General features: G+C 35.5%; 1 long non-coding RNA gene across 1 annotated transcript; it reads right to left on the bottom strand.

Moving 5' to 3' along the window:
• Positions 1-9,480: 9,480 nt before the first annotated feature.
• LOC129743316 (uncharacterized) lies at positions 9,481-10,116 on the bottom strand. Its single transcript, XR_008736601.1, has 3 exons — positions 9,979-10,116; positions 9,771-9,914; positions 9,481-9,705 (listed from the first exon to the last, which is right to left on the bottom strand). It is a non-coding gene; the product is annotated as an uncharacterized LOC129743316 (long non-coding RNA).
• Between the last annotated feature and the right edge of the window lie 953 nt (positions 10,117-11,069).

The following is an 11,069-nucleotide window of genomic DNA, read 5'->3' as shown; positions in this document are numbered from 1 at the left end:
TTTTTTTCAATCCAACGACTGTCGAAACATGTTCTAAACACGTTTGAAAACTAAAAAGAGGCAATGGACAATTTGACAAAACCGTTACCCTACGACCCTTTTCTCGTTGATTTCCGTGTCCTTTTCCTGAAAAGGAAGTTCTGCTCACACACTAGCCCAATGCATAAGAAAAGCTTTCAACCAGCACATACATATATTATTACTTTGGAAGAGGAAGCAACGAAAGCTGTTATATTTACGAACGAATGTTGGATGCTGGGAAGGAGTTGCAGGCATTATTGTTTGTACAAAGCACCGTCTTTTGGATGGAATAAGTAGAAGATGTTCCCTCAACAGCAAGCAGAAATCCCCAGTCTTGATCCTACAGTTGGTGATTCTGCTCACGGCTTGATAATGTTATACCCTAGTTTGAAACGTTAGTCCCATAAAGTTCTTCAAATATTTTTTATCGTTTGTATAGCATTTATGATAACAGTTTTAATGTTTTCAGTAGGAATTTAATCATCATGGTGAGACGAAAATGGCAGTTCCATTTAAGTCCTACTTATAATTCTGTTTACTCTTCCAAACGCGTACCATATTCAACAAATGTTATACGGGTAAAACCATTTTTAATGTATTTTATCCATCGGGTTTCTGATTATTAAGGAATAATAAATATATTTTTTTGTTTTTATTGTAGGTGTTTGAAGAAAAAACGCAATTTGTTTCTTCAAAACTTGTATTTCCTGATTTTCAAGTTACTTGATTCTTTGAATCTAAGTATACTATGCATAAATATCATTTATTCATCACAATTTTTAAGGTTTCATAATTCAAACATTGTTGTCAGCCGAGAATGAACTTGTTTCTAGATTGCTGTATATTGCGCTAAAAAATTATGAGCACGAAGAATACCATTAAACTTTTCACAAAAAATGAAGTTACTGAAAAAGAAGTGAATACAAGTCCAAAGCTTGAATGTTATTGTCAAAATATTGATTTGACAAGGTTATTTTTTAAAAAAGTTGTATTGGAAAGACGTTTCAGCTTTCCATATAGCACCTTCAAGCAAACGTAATAAATATTATCGCATAACTACCCCCCCAGCTCCCAAAATAATACTGTGCCTGGGAGGTCTGGCCGCTAGCGAATACGCTGGCGTGAGTCTGGTATTGGTATGCTAGGCGTAATGGGTTCGATTACGGGTATCGGCAGAAAACTTTTAAGTTCAAATCATATATATGGTCAACAGGTAAGATGTGCTTACTTGAAATTCTCATGTATAAGAATGTTCTATCAGTTTTCCAGGTCAGCTAAATATACACGGATACCGGAATTCACATAGTAAACTAGCCCACCTGATTGACTTGTTCTTCCAAAATGTACTTTCATCAACATAAGTAATACATTTACTCGATAACAGATCAAATGAAGCCATGGGGTTCGGATATAGTGTAAGCTGCATTGGAAATTTGTCGAACTAATTGATCTAAATGATGCATGTAAGTACATACTAAGGCAGAAACTTAGGTGAATCCGTGCACCCATGGTGGATAACAAACATACTTAGGTACTAACCCCAGCTAAATTGTGTCCAGACACAAGGTTTACGAAGTTCTTGAGCTTTAACTACGATTAGTGCTGGATAAATTAGGAATAAGCATTTATTTCTAGCTGTCTTGTATGAGGAACGAAATGGTATAACCATTTCATGTTGTTGCAAATTTGCAACAATTAATATTTTGGCAAAATCCTCGAAATATGAGAAAATAATATTTTTTTATTATTTTTCCCTTCATGTACTCATCATTGCCCACTATCGAGAATTTTTTCAAGAAAATATAAAAAATCATGAAATGAAGGGTTAACTCCACAGGAGGCATTCGTCCCTATAATATAAATTAAGATTTTTCTCCTTGAATTAGAAAAGTATGATAATATTGATAATGTTAAATGATTTTTCCCAACTAAAATGTTAAAAAAAAACCTATTTATCATGAATTGTCAATAAAATTAAAGAAAATAGCATAACAGAAAACCATCACAGAACTTTTTGATAAAATCACAGATAAAATCACAGTCAGAATTTTTTTCTCAAAAACATAGAATTTTTTTCCGCAACCTTGCGGTGGTGTGAGATGACCCAAAAACCCCTCTTTCGCTGATTACAATACGCACTCCTCCACTGAGACTCCAATTTTCGCCATCGGAGTCAGAATAAAACTGAATGTCACCTGCAACAGCCCGTGGTGTAAAGGATACTCTTAAAGTCTCCTGAACCAACGGTCATGAGATCGAATCCCGAGGACGGCATACATAGACATAGTAAACTTCCTGTGGATTGGTGATTTAAGTTTTTGTAAGATGCTAGCCATCATATTCTCGAATGATGTACGCTTAGAGTTTAATTAAAAGAATCTCCTCAAGGAAACAGTTTCATTGAGATCCTGTGTTTGTGTTCGTTTTGACCATGCTAATTGACAAAAAGTATATTTCTTTCAGTAATAATTCGTGAGATTGATACAAATATATGGGAGATAGCGGTCTACAATTAGGTCAAGTGAAGCTAAAAATCTGTTTTGTGTTTCAAGGTTACGCTTTTAAAGGTTGGTGTTTCAAAAAAAGCTTAACGACAATTCCCTAAATGATTTCAAAAAAAGAATCTTCAAAAAATTTGACTTTGTTTTAGATAAAGAACAAAATGGGATTTGAAGTTAACTTTTCGTCATTTTCAAAAGTTTGAATCATTCAAAATATTTTTTTTCCAATTTGCAATCTGAAGAAAGCTAATAACTACATAAGTTCTTTTTCATTTATTCCTAAGAGATTTTGACCCAGTTGGTTATTCCATTTTGAAACTACAAAACTCATTGATTTAGGGGAGATAAGGGCATAATGGCCACCTTAAGGAAAAAGCTTATTTAGCCATAGAGAACAGCTATAATATATAACATTGTTTCGTGTTCAGACACTCAAATAGTCAATTGCCTAATTGGATGAAACTTGAAAAAGTAGATAAAAACGATTAAAATGCATTTTAAATTTTTTTGTCGAAAGCTGAAAACCAGTCACTGTAGGGGCATAATGAGAACCCCCCCCCCCCCCCTCTGGGGCACTATAAGCACCATTAATCGGGACACGATGAGCATTTTCTGCCGGGGAGTCTAACAGCGAATTCGACTCGATAAAATCAACTGAATAATAAAGCTACATCTTCACTTGTTTCATCTGACGATTTGGCCTATTGGTAAGGTGTCAGAGAGGTAATCAGTAGACTCGAGTTCGATTCCTGGTCAAGGTGATTTTTTGTAGAAAAAAGGAGTGCTTATTATGCCCTGGGTGCTCTCGTGAATAAACGTGCATTTTGAAAGAGTAATGGGGGGAGTCTCAGCAGGCTTTGCTGTGAAGCGGTTGTGTTTTTTTCGTCTCCTCGCGTTCGTGCTACGATTTTCATTTTCGTTTCGGGTACCATGCCTAATTCAAAGTGAAAAGTAAATTTATGTCTGAAAAAGTGATGACAATACAAATCAGTGATTAGCAAAATCTGAGAAAATTGACTTTAAGTTTTGTGAATCAATATGGTGGTGGAGCGAAGGGTTCTATTTTTAGTTCCGAACGAGCTCATTATATTTTAACGCGAGTGAAATCCTATCTTTTCATTAAGACCCGGCGGGTATGATTTGGTTTAAATTTTCAAACAAGCCGTCCACGATAAACTAACGAGAAGAATTTAGGAAAATGGACTGGCAATAGAAAAATAATTTGTGTGTATACTGGAAACTTGGTCAAATAAAGTTTGGTGGTTTGGTTATTAAGAACTTTGACGTAGTGCGCTGGTGATGCTAATGGTTTAAAATTAGAGTATAATTCGAAAATAAGTACATTGGTGCATTTTCCAAAACATATCTAGTGAAAAATGTGAAAAGCAAAAATTTAGGAATTCCAAGAATCGAAACATGTTTGAAGGACGGGAACAGGAGCGAGCGACTATTTGCTATTGAAGGAAACCCCGGTGAGCTTGTTCCTATATGTAATTTTTATACGTTTCTTTTTATCTCAATATACCTAACTCATGCAGAGAATATCTATCATTAGTTTGTCATATTTACAATAACTTCTTCAAATATGTAGGTACAGATCAGAACCCGTCAAAGTGAAGAAAGCCGTGCTTAATTGTAGCAGCGGTTGTGTGAATGTTTGCTCTCTTTTAGGTCAAAATTGCATTTTGATCACAGCAAGCGTTAATAACTTTAAGGTCTCCATACATTAGCAACCATTTGCACAAGTTGCGTAAAATCTATTCGGGCCGAAATTATTTTAATATGACACTCTCTTTTGCCTCTCCTTTCTTCTCAAATCAGCTGTTTTCACTGCATTTTAGTGGTGGTACACCTATGTTATATTTAGTATTAAACATTCATTAAGTTATGGAAATTTTCCATGTGATTGGAAGTAACTTTTCGATATCAGGGCAAATGCAGATTAATGCTCAGTGGATTTTATACAAGGCGTGACTAAAAAATTGAAATCTTTGACACAAAATAAGTACTAAACTAAGCAATCATTGTTAACATGCTTAAACGAAAGCTTAAAACATTTTTGTCCTCGTTGGTATCCGCCAAGAAAGTTGGTTTTGTTGTGATTTCCCTACGCTTGTTTTTTCGATTATAAACGTTGCCTGTTTCTATCTTACTTAAATTCCCAGCGGCTGCACTAAGATAATTATTCTTAATAATTCTTAACTCACGCAATAAGGTAATAAAGAGTTTTTTTTATCTTTTATAAACAGTCGAGACTTTCTTGCAGATTCAATTGTTATTAATTATATCTTAAGTAAGAAATTCACGGCGCTTTCAAGGTAATATAATCGATATATCTCGTTTATATGGATTAATTATTTGAAAAAACCTTTCGAGCTGTAAACAAACCTCGAAAGGTTTTATGTTCGATTAATGTTTTCCGTTTCTTTTTTATTTTCAAGAGCGAGTGAAGGCGCTTTATCCTTGGTCGATGACCAGAAATGATTGTACACTGAAATCCAAAACAACCAAGAAAAATAATTCTTAGTATTTCAAAATCCTCTCATTGATCACTTAATATTTTTCAAAATAAATTTATTCAAAAGTTTTGTGATTTCTGTGTACAAAATAAATCATTTCCAGCCGCAGGAGAAAGGTCCTAGTTGCTTCACATTTCGCATGGATTTTTCATCAAGGAGCATTTTTCTTAGCATGCTTCCAACGATATTGCCCATTTGAAACGTATGGTACTGGTGGTCCACGTTTCTTCATGTTCCTGTGTTCCAGATGTCTCTGCGTTCTCTGCTCCATGGTAGGCCCAACCATTTTATGTTTTTATTCATTTTAATGTTTTTATGTTAAAATGATGAAAGGCATAAACAAAGACAAGAAGAATAATAACGTACTCTTATTATTCTTTGGGACTCAGACATAAGTTCTGGCTGTGGAAGTACGATTAGTGATTAGTGATTAGTTTAGAAAGCTCCAGCAGCAGACATATTTGTTTGAGAATAAGAAAACTCTAAACCGGGATAAGAAAAACTTATTCAATATGCTATGCATTTCCCGTTAATCTTACATGCACACACACCGAAACGAAGAGAAAACCATTCTGTCAAAAGCAATATTGCACTTGCTAGGGTAATGGAACCCTACAAGGTTCCATTTTCCTGAATTTTTTTTCAATCCAACGACTGTCGAAACATGTTCTAAACACGTTTGAAAACTAAAAAGAGGCAATGGACAATTTGACAAAACCGTTACCCTACGACCCTTTTCTCGTTGATTTCCGTGTCCTTTTCCTGAAAAGGAAGTTCTGCTCACACACTAGCCCAATGCATAAGAAAAGCTTTCAACCAGCACATACATATATTATTACTTTGGAAGAGGAAGCAACGAAAGCTGTTATATTTACGAACGAATGTTGGATGCTGGGAAGGAGTTGCAGGCATTATTGTTTGTACAAAGCACCGTCTTTTGGATGGAATAAGTAGAAGATGTTCCCTCAACAGCAAGCAGAAATCCCCAGTCTTGATCCTACAGTTGGTGTGCATGAGGAAATGCTTTCCGACAAGAAAGTCGATCGAGCACCTTATTTGATTTGCTTTCCGGAACTAACGAACTGAACTGTTTCTTCACTTTCGGTCTACGGAGCAGATAAAAGAATTGGGAAGCTTATGGTCGTTTCTTTTTCTAATCAGTAGGTATTGAGTCGTTGAAATGTTGTTTTTAAAAACCAATTGAAAGGAAAAAAAACCTTATTTTTTAACTTGGAAATAAGGAACATTATTGGTGTCAATTGAATTTATTGCTTATCAATGCCAATAGACATACCTACACACCTGTTAAACAGCTAATAACTTTTTTGTCTAATAAGATACGAAGTTACGGTCTTCAACATAATTGTTCTGCGAAAAATTTCTTTTCCATAATTTATAAATTGACACAAAAACTATTAGCAGGCTGTGTTCCGCAGAAGAAACAAAAAAGATGTTGATTTTTCAGTACAAAATATTCAATTTTCCTATAGAAGAATAAAAGCTCAAATTTACTTATGTAAACGGTACCTCAAAATTCTGCGAAAAATAACGGATAAGTTTTGAACCAAAACTAAGCTTGTTAGAACCAAGGGTTGAGAAATTGGAAAATGAACCCAAATCGACTCAGTCTACTGACACAGTAACCCGAACAATTAGAATATGTCGTCATAGCAACGAATCATAAAGAAACTTTTGGTGAGAATCGCAAATTTAAAACCTGGAACATGATTTATGAAGGTGTCAGATTCCAAGGTGCAACATAATTTGAAGAATCCCTTTATTTGAACAGCGATTTCATGCAAATTCTTATGCGCAACTCACTTCGCTTCCAGCCATTTGATTTAAAAACATAAATGTAATTTCAACACATCATAATAAATTGAACCCTAAAATGTGTCATAAATTGTACTTCTTGAGATTGAAAAGTAGGTTTCAATAGAAAAAAAAACTTCCGCGCTCCCGCAAAATGCGGAGGATCAACTCACTTCTCTTTTTAAATCAATTAACGGTATTTCAGAATTATCTAATTTTGAGAAATCTCAGGTAAAAACTCCCGGAGTGGAACATCAGTTCAGAATAAATGAATAAGAAGGATCATGGAACGAACTCACCAATTGTTGAAGTAGAAAGTATGTTTCCTCTTTCAGCGAATCTTTCAACGGATCATTGCAGGAGGTGGATGAAATCAACGGAGAATCGGGTCGGGTACATAAAGGGTGTCCACGATGAAATTGCCACACACAACATTGATTCGCAAAATTCGAGTTTTCATCCGATTGCCATCCAATTTTCAGGGATTAAAGAATGACTTTTAAACTTCATTTTACCATTTTTCTCATATTTTATTTACAGTCCATACGCAAATGCCAGCACATTGGCCTTAACCCCGGCCATAAGATTCTGCACAACCTGTGAATCAATCGTTTTTTGCATGTAAACCCGTACTTTCTTCAGTTCCTCGACTGTCTTCACTACCTTAGGTCGTTTAAGAAGGTGCTGCAGACTTTTTGGATAACCAAATTTATGGATCCTTTTCAAAACTTTTTTCACTTTCCTCACATTAACCAAAAAACACTTTAAAACTACTAGCTTCATGAGTGTTCATGTTTTCTTCATCGGCATAAAAACCGAAAAAGATCTTCCCATCTAGCACTTGGTTCCGATCACCAGAAGCCACCAACCTGGAACTCCAAAAATATTCGTCTTAATTTTACTACAAAACTACCCGTGCTCTTCTGGTGGTCACTTCCATGAAGAATCCTGGCTGCTTTCCATCCGTTGGTAGCAATTTTCAATCGTTTAACTTGAATTTATTGGTTTAAAACTTTATTAAAATTTTCGCGGACGGAGAAAAAACGCGTGTTGTTCGCACGAGGCATGGCCTACTCCGAACTAAACAGAATCCCGAGGTTATTCTAAACAAACAAAAAACAAGTGTATGTATTGTTGTTTTTACCGGGCTAAACCGTTGTTTGCTTCACTAGTCCACTATACTTTAAAAAAAACACCGCATTTATTTTAACTTGAATTCATCGCAATTCGAATTCAACAGTTTGTTAAATAAAAAATATCGTCTATAAACATTTAATAGTCTATAATCGAACATACATTTTCTCGATAAATCGTTCGCTGAAATTCCTTGTGTTAGCACCATTTCTACTCCAACCGATTTGAGCCGGAATAGAATGAAGCTGTTTGTGGTAAATTCCGATTTCGGAGGGGCCAGTACTAAAGCTTAGTTCTTTTAGAAATGGGACAGTTTCGTTTGCTAATAGCTCGTTTACTAGTAATCGGACATTCTAAATTTTGGCAGCATTTTGCTGCTTGTGAAAAGTACTATCCGATCTATTTTTTTTTTTTCAAAATTTTAAATCTACGCGTTTTTGAGATATTTACGATGCAATAGAAAATGAAAAAAAATTATTTTGCAAACTTTCTTTCAAAATCCATCATTATCAAATTGATAGCTGACAAAACCGTTGATTATTCAAAGAATAACTGTGTGTGAGTGGTGGAAAAGTATGCAAACATCGTCAAAAATGCCCAAAAGTTTAAATCAACCATTGGAGTGAAGCACATAATCGGCAACTACGGTTAAGGGTCATCTGTGAAGCGAAGTCTCATTAACAGCATTTCTTTATTTGGAATAAACGCAAAACTAAGGTTGGATCGCGGAAATGTCCAAAAAAAATTTCTCCGGTAAGCTTAAAGTGTTACCTAGTAATAAGTCAATCAAACCCAACCTCAAACAATAGTTTTTTGATAGTTCCAGAGTTCATAAGCTGTATAGCCGGTACCGAGACAAAGGGAAAGATGATTTCTGATGCACGACAAAACGTATGAAATACCCTATTTCAAACAAATTCATGCGTTTGAATGCTGTACCATGTCTGCTCGTGGCAAGGTCCCGAGCATATTAAAGTACAAGTTTGCTGGTTATTTTGTGTAAAATATAATGATTTGACAAAATCCTGCACCAGTGGAAAAAACAACAATTTTAAAAACGAAAACTATCGTTTTCGCTTTTTTTTAAAGCCTAAAAAGGGTAATCTTGTATGTACCCTTCGCAACCTATGATCTTTTCTAACCGTTATACTTTAAGTTCTATCTCATGATGGTTTTACTTCGTTATTGTCTGATTTTGTCAGTAAAAATAGCATTAAAACGCTTTAAAGTGGCTCAAAAAAAAATCTAGTTTTGTTAATTTTGAAACAGCTGTATTGCACCAAAAAGTCGCAGAAACTGAAGGAGGAGGATGCAGCCACCAAAAACATAGATAAGACGAAGTAAAAGTTTGAAAAACTTATCAATATCATGACTGAAAAAAGTGTGCGCTGGCCGATGGGATGTACAAAGAATAAAGTAGATTTTTTTCTTACAAATAACGATAAATATTTTTTTTCAATTTTTTTCATGTATTATCATAAGATTACCATCATTTCCTTCATAAAAAGTATTCAGATCAAACAAATGGTTTTCGAGATACACGCATTCGTAACTGTCCCATTTCTAAAAGAACTAAGCTTTATGTATTTTCAAACCCCAAAGGGTGGTCGGAGGTTTTATTCCAAACGTGCAACGAACCACAATTTCTGCCGGCACAGATGATACAGCACTTGATTTCCATTGAGGTATGCAGACAGTATCCGAATGGCGAATAAGACCTAATGAAATGAAAATGTTTTTTAAATAAACAATAACTTTTGGCTACGTTTCGTTATCAACTTACCATATTGATTTGTAGCAATTACAGAGATTTAGTGCGCAGCATTTTTCGGGACTATTTACAGCGTCTAGATTGAAATCCTTGGGATCTTTAAGTTGCAAATATAAGATTAAGCTAGAGTTCGGAACAAGCCAAATTTGTAGGATTCTGGAAGAGAGAAATTCAATTAGTCAAGCCTGGGAATTTATTAACAATTATAGTTACTTTTTACCGCTTTGTTCGTTGTTGCTGAAGCCATGTCTGTGCTTTCGGGAGCTAATGCAGCTACCGTTGCACCCGGAATTGAAGCCTCAAGCATCTTCCGTTTTTTTCCCGAGTCCTAATTTTCACCTTTTTCTCGCAATGAAATGTAAACAAACTTTACACGCTGAACGTAGTTTGTTTAGCTCAGCATTAAACGGTAGATTTTTTTCAGTGCATGTTTGCTCTCGCCCCTTTCTAGTGAGCAAATTTGGTGATTTTGTCGGTCCCGACGGCAACGGCTCTATTTTGCTCCCCCTCATACTAACCCCCGGTGCGGTATGAAAGTGATTAAACGCTTGAGCCTTTTCACTATACTCGCGATTGCTACGGATGCCCTAAGAATGTTCAATCAGTTGCCAGCTGGCCAGGTATATACATGGATGCCGGAATACCTGTAAGTAAACTAGCCCACCTGATTGACTCGTTCTTCCAATATATACCTACATCAACACAATACATTCATCCATAACAGTTCATACGAAGCCATGGGGTCCGGGTGTAAGCCATGCATTGGAAATTTGTCAAACTTAATAATCTAGTTAAGAATGCATGTGAGCACAAACTTAGGCTGAAACTGCGGTGAATCCTTGCACTCATGGTGGATAACCATCATACATACATACATACAAAATCAGGAATGCTTACGCAGCAATGAATTTACATCATTTCTCTTAAATATAGAATAAATATTTTAGGATATGTTGAGCTATGATTTTTTTTTTCTTTTTTATGCCTGTCACCGTATACATACATCAGTTGAACCTCAGTGACGTTTCTAGTGGTGAAAAAGAATCTTTTATCTTTTCTTAAAATTTATAACAAGATTATCCCATTCAATTTGATCAGTAGAAAATCATGTCTTAAGATGCACATCTACGCTCCCGCATCATTTGGCTATGCAGTGACGCAAAAGTTTGCACAAAACAAATCTCCAAAGGGATCAAATCCCGAAGAAGAGTTCAAGCCCCATCGCCATGTTACACATAGATAATTAGATGACATTTCCGGTTCAAATGGACACAGTTTGCGACTGTGCAACTTTCATCGTACTGTATCGGC

This window comes from Uranotaenia lowii, chromosome 2, assembly GCF_029784155.1.
Source record: "Uranotaenia lowii strain MFRU-FL chromosome 2, ASM2978415v1, whole genome shotgun sequence".
Classification (NCBI taxonomy): Eukaryota; Metazoa; Arthropoda; class Insecta; order Diptera; family Culicidae; genus Uranotaenia; species Uranotaenia lowii.
Note: the sequence above shows the minus strand (reverse complement) of the source record. Positions and strands in the feature narration are given on the sequence as shown.